Genomic DNA, 10,729 nt, shown 5'->3' with positions numbered 1-10,729 from the left:
TTTCAACACGGCTTCGGGGAGACGGCGCGCGTCACTAGCTCAACCTGAACAGACAAGTCCTGACAGACTTGGCCAACCCTCTCCCAGACACGGCTTGGACCGTTTCGAATCCGCAAACACTCGCTCGCGAATCGTCAAACGTCCTGCCTTTTACCTTGAATGCAAGTCGCACAACAGCACTTGTGGAAAATACACTCAAGTAAGTCCCTTCATCTGGCATGTACATAGCCTACGTATGAATACATATTTTGGAGTGTGGACTTTGGCCTTAATCTAGCCCCACCTACAGGTGAAGGTGGCGACAGAACTCGACCTAACTGAGAAAGAAAAAAATCAACATCAGCACAGGCCACTACACACTAGGAGTTGTTGTTCTGTGTGAGATAGTGCTGGCTTCTTTTTGTCATTCCGTGAATGAGACAAACGTTTTGCGAGGGACCTGACTCACAACGTCCGCCTTTCCACCACCGTTTTTTCGCACAATCCATGTGAGCCAGCGTGTGAGTGGATAGTTATGAGTCTGTGCGTGTGTGTGTGTGCGTGTGCGTGCTCAAGGGGGAGGGGGTCATTTCAGCAGAGACAGCGGAATTACGGTTGTGTGCTTTCCTGATGAGGGCTAGGTTTATGGCGTTTGGCGGGAAGAGTTTGCGCTCTGCGTCGCAGAATTTACTACAGCGTCTCTAATTTCAGCAGCGCGACGTATTTAAGAGCGCGGCTCGTAAAAAAAAAAAAAACGAGAAAAAAAAGACAGAGAGAGAGAGAGAGAGAGAGAGCGTGCGAGGGGGGGGCGAAAGAGGGAGAGAGTAAAGAGTAAAAAAAAAAGGAGAGGCCGGGGCCGGCTGGTAGCTAAATCAGCCCGAGCACAAAGAGGGCAGGCGTCTGAGAGGTATTGACCCTCGATTGATCGTCAGAAGCTGCGTGGTGGTATTGACCAGATAGGAGAGAAACCGGGGAGGTTGCACGCACTGAGCCTAACCACGGAGAAGGGAGGGAAAGAAGAAGAAAAAAAAAACGGGAAAAAAACAGGAGAAAAACAAGCAAATACCCTGCCTACTCTGACCTTGCAGAGAGCCTCAGTCTGTCCTACAGTCGCCGTTGCACGCATGTGTACCCGTGTGTGTGTGCGTGTGTGTGTGTGTACGTGTGTGTGTGTGTGTGTGTGTGTGTGTGTGTGTGTGTGTGTGTGTGTGTGTGTGTGTGTGGGAGCCCAGCAGGAGGTGTGGGCTCCATCGCAGGAGTCAAGGGCACTTCCCATCACGATGTAGTGTAAGGCTCTGCCTGTTCTCCCATCAGAGTTGGGTGCTGTCGCTTTAGCCGAACTTTGTCAGCCGAACCCACAACTATGGTGGTGGACGCAGTGATAGATAGACATCAGCTTAGAAGACTTCTTCCAATTAAAAAAATTATAATATATATATATTTTTGGGCATCTCTCGTGTTTTATTTGATAGTTTTAAGTAAAGTGTGACAGGAAAGGCAGTGAGAGAAAGCTAGAGGGACTACATGCAGCACAGGACCCAAGGCCGGATTCGAACCTTGCACTCACACTTGTCCCATGACCTACCGGGTCGCCCCTCTTCTTCCTGGTTTTGATTGCCGGCCTGACTTCTATCCTCTGGTTGAGGGGAAGATTGTGTGCAAGGTTCGAATAACTTGCATTTCCTTGCGTCCATATACCATATGCAATATTATTATATGGGCCCACGTTAAGATTTCATACTATAAGCGCTTACATAAAAAATATCCAATATTAATAGTTTCTCATCATTTGTATATATTATACTCCCCCCCCCCAATTTTTTGGGGGATACTTATACAAAGCCCTACTCACTGTATCCACACTTTTCCATTTACCTTATCTAGAGGTAAGGGGTTAGAGATTAGTTTTGGGAAATGTTAACGAAATCGTTGACGTTCCAATTGAACTCCTTTGTTTAGTATATGAGCTGCCATTTTACTTTGATTCCTCGTTACTCCAGAGGAAATGTATTTAAAAAGCTAAATGTGTACTAGCACACAATACAGGCCAATTTGCATGTTACAGTAGTGTTAATAGTTTGAAAGCCAGCAAGACATTCCCTGTTTGAGGAAGTAACAATAATTTTATAACATAATAACATGTCATTTGTTAGATAATAACACACACATACGACACACAAACATAGAAACATATATCTTCTTTATGACTGTTTACAATCCTTAGCAAAACTAGCCAAACTGTACCTGCCTAAGATTCCAGTTGGTTTAAAGGTGACTGGAATGTTCCAATCCAGATGGACATGGAAGGATCTTCTTATGGGATGGAAAAGGCCTGGAACTAGGTTATCCAGCATACTTACCTCGGACACTTTCTTTTGGACTGGAGCTTCACTGCTCTCGTACCTCTGTTTGCTGAGAACAGTGTTTTCATCACTGTGCAACTTCTACCATCTAACCAATCAAAGAAGACATGTGTTAACCACATCAGGATTCTCTTTTCACATATTAAAAATATGTCTGAATGAACAGAATATTGTTTCTGCACGTTTATGGTTGAATGACAATCTTTTCTATTGTTCATTTCTATTGATTATTATTATTGGGATTAAATAGCATTGTTTTCTCCATTTGTGAATACCGCTATGTGGCTTGGGCAATATATTTGAACGCATTCACAGGGAAAGATTATTCTAGCACATATTTTTCCTCAATTGGAAGAGTTAGAGTTAACGTTAGGCATGCAATTCCAGAGAGGTTAGGGTGAGTGTAAACTGAACCCAACGTACACAAGTGGCACACATATGGAGGGCATTCACACACACACACACACACACACATCCACACTCATGGACCAGATGGTCGCAGACCTTTCCGACTGGCAAGGTGTGCCAGCTCAAGCCCGTTCTTCTCTGTCTCTCTCGTCCTCGTTCTATCTCCTTTTCTCGTGATCCCTCCAGAACCCGGGCGTAGACTACAAGTGTAAGAGAGGTCGACTGGTTTCCTCCGTGAATCACGGCTCACGACAGGGTCAAATGCAGTTTTTGTCGACGTTTTTTTACCTTTCACGCAGAGAGAGACTATTCCACGCCGTTTTCGCCTCGACTCGGGTCTATCCCAGAGTTCCTCGGGTAAATCTTGACAACAGGTGCGGCAATCGTTCTGCCAGTGGGGAGGTTGGCGGCGGGGGGGAGGGGAAGGGGGGCGCGGGAGGGGGTTGCACATAATGGCGCGCGGGTGGAACGTATAACTGCGAGAGCCGTTCGGGGAGAGTGTTGCTGGTGGCGGTGGCAAAGGAAGGAGGCTGGCAGGGGTCTGGGGGTTGGAGGGGGTTCCCTCTGGAAACAATGGAGAATGCGAGGACCAGGGAAACGGAGCACGCAGCTCCGAGTCAGAGGGCGAGGAAAGGGAGGGTTGGGGGGGGGGGGGGGGGGGGCGAGGGGAGGGGAGGGGGAGGAGGAGGAAGGTGGGGGGGGGGTCTGGGAGGATGGGGTGCGGGGGGGTGGGAGGGGGTCATTAAACTGGAAACCAGGAGCCACATGGGAGGCAGAATTTTAAATGATTCCCCCCGCAAGCAAGACCAGCCCAGCAGAAGGACTCACTCTTAGTCCCTCTGTCTCTCTCTCTCTCTCGCTCACTCTTTCTCCCTCTCTCTTTCTCTCTTTCTCTCTCTCTTTTTCTCTCTCTCTCTCTTTCCCTCTCTCTCTCTCTCTCTCTCTCTTCCTCCCTTTTTTGCTCTCTACCCATCTCCCTCACGGAGATGCAATTAATTCGGATAGAGCCTGCCAAGAGTGCAGAGATAGAGAATGCGGGGTGCACCCTCTCCCATGTGTGTGTGTGTGTGTGTGTGGATGTGTGTGTGTTTGTGTGTGGGGGGGGGGGGGGTGGTAATGGTCCCTGCACGCACACGCAGGCTCCTTTTCTCCGTTTGACCGCCCCACCACAACACCCCCCCCCCCCCCCCCCCATCCCAGAACGAGAGTCTCACCTCGACTGCCTTTGTCGCTTGTGACGAGCCTCTCCGTGATGATTCACATCTGTCCCGAGAGATCTCCTCGCTCTCCGTCTTCTCTCTCTCGTTCTCTCTCGCTCTCTCTCTCTCTCTCGCTCTCTTCGTGGCTGCTCCCCGCCCTCGGTCTCCCCTCTCTCTTCGCCTCTCCGCGCTCGTTCCGTGTATCTCTCTCTCTTTCTCGCGTGTTTTCGAACTGCCATCGACACGCTGCCGCCGCCAAAACGCTTCCAACGGGGGCTGAAGCGTTTCCAAAAGCAAATGTACTCAACGCACTGAAACTCGACGATCGGCCTAAAAATACCCCGGACCTCTTACCGAACACGTTCACCACTCCAAATCCGATTCCGGGCATGCGGACGTGTGTGCTCCACAGTTGTTTGAAGTTCGTCAAGGCCAAGATGGGTGTTGGGAGAAGGGGGGGGCTGGGGGTGGGGCTGAGGGTTGTACGGGGGGGGGGAAGGGGGGGCCGGATGCTGGGGGGGGGGCGCTTGGTGAAGGTGTGTTGGATGGAGTGTGGGATGTGTCGTGGTACACAAGGCACGTACCATGTGACATGCAGGAGGCAGCTTCAGCTCGGGGGCCGGCGAGGCGTCGATACCAGGGAAATTGATCGTAATCAACCAAGCCGCATCGAGTGAGCAGAGAAACCTCTTTCCTCTCTCCTTCCCCCCTCCTTCCCCTCCCCCCCCCCCCCCCACGTCTTACACCTATCTCTCCGCGGCACGGCGGTCCCCCCCCCCCCCCCCCCCCCCCGTTTGTTCCAAATGACGACGTCTGCGATCCGGTGCGCCGGAACTCTCGACGTGGGAAGGACGCGTAGGGTTTGTGCGTGTCGTCTCGTCAGCACTCGCGTTTGTGCTAGCAGAGGACTCCTCCCTGCGCGCTATTTTGAAATATTCGTGGATATTTCTCTCAACCCCCCCTGTTGTTTCTGGCGCGGTGCCGTTGGGGTGCTAGGTACACGCGCGTCCACGGCCTGCGCGAAGCCCTGCATCGGGAAGGGAGCTGAAAGTCTGTGGTGTCTGTTTTTCAAACCACAACCCCACCTCTCTCCCCCCCCCCCCAAACCCCCCTCCCCCCACCCCCCCAACCCCCCCCTCCTCTCCGCTCCACCATAATTTCTAATTTGAAGACGCCGGCGTACCTGGCTGTGCGGCTGTGCTGTTAAAAGCGCTGGCCCAATTATAGCATAACACCTAGCCTTACGGTTTCCATGGCTGCACGATGCATCTGTCCCGCGGGATGCACCGTGGAGGAACGAGCGTCTTATCAACCATCACCCTGGTAATAACCCTCCCTCGAGTCTCCAGCGCCTGCGTCGAGACTTAACGAGAACCCAGGGTGGAAATCTCTCTCCCATTCCAGCCACCGCCATTGATTTGGGCTTAATCTGTTTCTGTGCGTGCGCGCGCGCGCGCGTGTGTGCGCGTGCACGCTTGTGCAAGACTTTGGATTTGTATATGGGGTAATGCGGGATCTATCGACTGGGTGGAACCCTATCTCATCTCTTTTTCTCTGTGTGTGTTTGTGTGTGGGTGTTTATGTGTGTGTCCATTGATTCATTGATGTAAGTTTTGCTTCTGGGAGACTTCCAAAATTGCACTTGCGTGTCACTTCCCTTTAACTAGCAAACAGATCTGCATTCCATTGGCCATAAAACATTTGAAATAGTAAAAGGTGTAAAATAGGTTAACAATATTTGACCTTCTGTTAAACTGGAGAGATATGAGAAAAGGAGATTTCAAAAGAAATAGGCCTACTGGCCTTCTTTGTCAGAGTTCATGGTTTATGTCTTTTTGAACTTTTTGTAACTTTTTGTAACTTTTTTTCACGTCTCCAAAAAGAATCGAGGATCTTTGCATGCAACGGATCGTTTTCTAGTACTACCTACGTAATACTCACAAAGATAAGCATGAGCATGGTTGTTTATCAGTGGTGATGTGTAGGTGAAGGTGTGCGTCAGGTGGCTGAGCGGTTAGGGAGTCGGGCTAGTAATCAGAAGGTTGCCAGTTCGATTCCGGCCGTGTCAAATGACGTTGTGTCCTTGGGCAAGGCACTTCACCCTACTTGCCTCGGGGGAATGTCCCTGTACTTACTGTAAGTCGCTCTGGATAAGAGCTTCTGCTAAATGACTAAATGTAAATGTCTAAATGATGTGCCGAGCCTTTCCATGGAACTAGTTGTAGTACGTTATGCACACGCATGTCACTTCCAATTTGGAACACAATGGCTGTGCGCATCACATTTTGAATAGAAACAGTTGATAAGGCTCGCTGGGGAAAAGCTTTTCGTCAACACCTTCTTTCAGTCCCTTAGAGGTCACGTCAGTTAGATTCCTTCGCTTAAGAGAATTTCCCTCCATATAACACGTGGTAAAAACGTGCAGCTTGCCATAACACTATTTGTGTTGTGTAGCGGTGAAATAGCGGCAAAATAATGGAAACAGGCTAAATAAAATGCAACAAAAGAATCACAAACCAAAGGTTAACCGCAACCAGGAGTTTTTGTGTACTAGTCGCAAAAGCGACTGCCGTCACACAGTAAACTAGGCCAGCCATCCAACAACAGTCTTGGTTTGATTTCCTACGCTCGGATCAATATGTTGGGTTTACTTGAGGTAAATTGGTTAGACTGTACACAACAACCTGAAGGCCAACACTCAGAATAGGGAAAAGCACCTGAAAAATCACATTTTCAATAACTGCAATCCTACGAACCTGTCATTTTTGTCCTTTACATAACCTTATATCAATGATTAGCACCTCTCCATGGGAAATCATGTGAATGGAACACAGTCGCTCATTTGGACACTATTTCTTTCGGTACATTTAAGATGAAGGTATTACGGATGGTCAAGTATTCACTACATTTGAGCACTTTGAGATTTGTTTCAAATATAAAGTGCGTTACAAATCAAATCAATCATTAGTAGTAGTATTATTACGTACCTCCCATGGTTGGTTTTGGAACACAGTACACCTCTCATCCCAATCCAAAGTGGAGCGACCTGCTAAGGGAGCACCACAACCAACGCCGGAGTTCAACCGCGTCGATATCTTATTTGAGTGAAATATGCCTTTAACTATGCCTTTAACGAAGCTATGGCTGTCCCCTGGTTGTGGCTTGTCAATACAAGCCTCCCAGCCCGCTAACAGGATAGAGGACTAGCATGGCGGTGTGTGTGTGTGTGTGTGTGTCGGGATGTGTGTGTGTGTGTGTGTGTGTGTGTCGGGATGTGTGTGTGTGTTGGGATGTGTGTGTGTGTGTGTGTCGGGATGTGTGTGTGTGTGTGTGTCGGGATGTGTGTGTGTGTGTCGGGATGTGTGTGTGTGCGTGTGTGTGTGTGTGTGTGTCTGTGTGTGTGTGTGTGTCGGGATGTGTGTGTGTGTGTGTGTGTCGGGATGTGTGTGTGTGTGTGTGTCGTGTCCAAGCAGCCAACAGCAGCTTTGTTATTGTTAGCCTTAACACACATAAACACCAGAGACCCTTGGGTGAGGAGCAAAGGGTTTGGTGTGCTTATGGCTGTGTGCGCTCGTGTCTGGGCGTGCACGTGTGTGTGTGTGTTTGTGTGTGTGTGTGTGCGTGAGCACCTGTGTGTGTGTGTGACATCACTGGGGACCAGCCCTAACAGCACGGCTCCCATGTCCTGTGACAATGTTAGTCGTTTCAGCCTCACGTCGCCCCGGGGGGAAACCCGGAATACCCAGCTGTCTGGCGCCGCCCACGCCGGCTCCGCCGAACACGCCCGGAAAGTTCCGGCACACATCGTTCGCACGGCCACCATCAAAGGCTCGACGGCCAAACGCTCAAAGTGTGTCTCGTCTCCCTTTCTGAGGTTTCCAGGGGCTTCACTTCAGCTTTTTGGGTGCTGTGATTTTCCATCGGCGCCCCCGAACGTGCAACCCTCGACCATCTAACGTTGGTTGTCGTACTCTCTATTCGGTGCTCATTACGAGGCGCCCTCACTTGCAGCGTGGTGAGTTACGGCGTGCTGAACATGCGACAATTGACATGGTTGATCTAGCCACATGGCTGTTTTTCTTCTGTTGGAGAGGGGGAGAGGAGAAGAAAAAGAGAGAGAGAGAGTTGGGGTCCGCCTGCCTGTCTGTCCATTCTGTCCAACCAACTTGCCTCGCCTGCCAGGGGCCTTTGGATGGGGGGGGGGGGGGGGGGGGGGGAGGGGGGGGGCACGTCGACCGGCCAAGAGGGTGAGCAGATCAGTACGGCTCAGTGTCTGCGAGGCGGCGATAAGATTCCAGGATTCTCCCACTGTGACCGGCTTGCTCACCCACCCTAACACCCCTCTGTAGACACACACACACACACACACACCCTCTGGCTTCTACACCTCAGCAGTCAGGATCGGCACACACAGCTCGTACTCCAACCAGAGACTCCCAAACCCTGCTGTTGTCTCAAGTTCAGAATTATTCGAACCATCAGCATATTGGTTGCCGACCCTGCTCTCGTTGTAACGTGTAAAATATTGTTGTGTCGCGTATATCCTGCCACCAAACAGGAGGACCATAGGAGGAACAGTGAGCCATACCACCATTTTTCTTCCCCCACACACATATATCCCATATACTCTCGAAAACCCACACGTACACACAACGACGGCAAAAAAGCGCCCACCGCTCAAAGAATCCACGCGCACGCGAGCCCGCGACCCACACGCGCACACACGCAATCGCGCCCGGTCGCTCCCTCGCTCCCTGGCTCTCTTTCTTTATCTCTGTTGTCCCCCCCCCCCCCCCTCACCCTCCCACCGCCCCCCCTCCCTCCCCACATCCCCGGCTCTGATGGCAGGTTGGCCAGTGAGCTGTGCGGCGGGGCGCAGAGGAGGCGAGGACGCCGCGGCGCACATTAATAATGCAAGGCCCCTGCTTCCTCTCCCCCCCCCTCCCCCCCCTCCCCCCCCCACCCCCCCCCAGCGCTGTGGCGATGGCACCAGCCCAGCGCTGTCACCGGGGGGGGGGGGGGGTAGAGAGCTGGGAATACGCGCTCTCCAACCCTCGGCTCGCCAAGCTGCTTGCTACGGCGCTCGCACACAAGCCTGCCTCACACTGGGGCCCCCCCCCCTCCCTCCCTCCCTCCCTCCCTCTCCCCTTCCCTCCCTCCGTCCCCCTTCCCTCCGTCCTTCTCCTCCATCGAGGATACGCGCTAATTAGAAAAAAAGAACGGGGGAAAAAAAAAACCCTCCCCTTGTAATGGCCGCAGTAGAAAAGTGCCTCCATGACGTCGGCCACATTCTAATAACTGGAGTACCAGGGTTTGGGGCGTGCAGGGTGGGGGGGGGGGAAAGATTCTGACATTTTCATTATTTCCGCAGGAATTGGAAATTCACACTTCTTGCCAGTAGTGGTCTCGTCCTCCAGTTCTCCCAATCTTATTAGCAGCCAAATTGGTTTGATTCCCATTGATGTCGTTGTTTACATGCATGCGGTCGCGATCGGCGTGCGTGAGAGCCATTATTGTGCAACGGTAAAAGACAATGCTCGCATTGATCCGGAAGTGGGTGCCTTGAAAGGCTACAATGTCAGTTTTAGCGACAAACCAAGCATTGTGTTAGCGTGTCATGATGTTCCTCTGGCTTAATAACTCGTGTCAAGCTACGAAGGGGCCCAGGTCTCACACACACACACACACACACACACAGTAAAGGGTTAGCTGTTTGCTATGAGATGATGCTCTGCTTCTTTCACTTCTGTAGATGTCACAAGCGCACGCACACACACACACACACACCAGGTACACAGTGAAGCTGACACCCATCATCCAAACAGCTTCTCTTCATCTAAACCCCCCTCTGTCTCAGCTTTAAATCAAATGAAAACTCCTTCTTGATATTATTAAGTAATTATCAATTATTCAGAACTTTGTAATTGTTTCCTTTTACCTGTAAATGTCATGTGTTAGTAGAGGGAGGAGTCTGTGACATTTGAAAGGATATGGAGGGGGGGGGGGTTTGGGGCAGGCTGTACATTTTGTATCGTTGTCCTCACCTTGTACCTAACCGTTTTCAATGGGGTTCAGGTTTCTACTAAACATCACAAACTTACAGGTATTCCTGTATATGATTTACAAGATACTTATAGCATCAACAGAATAATACGCTCCAAAAAAGGGCCACCCCAAATATTTTGTTTCACTTCCTGAAGTATATCAGAAGGACGCAGACTCTTCGGACCCTGTTCTAGAACTTCCCTGCTAGCTCCAGATGTGCTTGTTGAATCTATCGGGACGAGCGTATTGGATCCCAAACTTCTCCAAATGGCTTTCAGACTTGTCTTTGACATGGCATCAGTTGTCTGCATGAGCATTGTAGTAATGTGAAATTTTGAAATGTCTGCAAAGACGTAAAAATAGTTTGACCCCAGTGGAAACTGTACAGTGAGCACATGCAACACTGTACTCCTTCTCTTTCTTGCCTAAGGCTTCCAATCCAAATATAATTATTTTTAAGTCATTTTGTCCATTTAGAACAATGGTAAAACCCAGTTTTGCTGTAACATTTTGGATGTACAGTGATGGTCTCACCCATTATATTTCCCTCTGGCAAAGTGGCTAACTGGAGCTAATGTACATTCTTCAACGTGCCTGGGATGGAGTTAGAAAGGTTCTTCAGGTACAAAACAAGCTATGTGTTTAACTTCTTGCAGTGTCCACTCAGAGTGCTGTGACATGTCAGCTGTCTAAAGGTTCCTGTGTCGCGCGAGTCATCCTCTACATGAAACCCAA

Source organism: Osmerus mordax, chromosome 25 (genome assembly GCF_038355195.1).
Source record: "Osmerus mordax isolate fOsmMor3 chromosome 25, fOsmMor3.pri, whole genome shotgun sequence".
NCBI lineage: Eukaryota > Metazoa > Chordata > Actinopteri > Osmeriformes > Osmeridae > Osmerus > Osmerus mordax.
Note: the sequence above shows the minus strand (reverse complement) of the source record.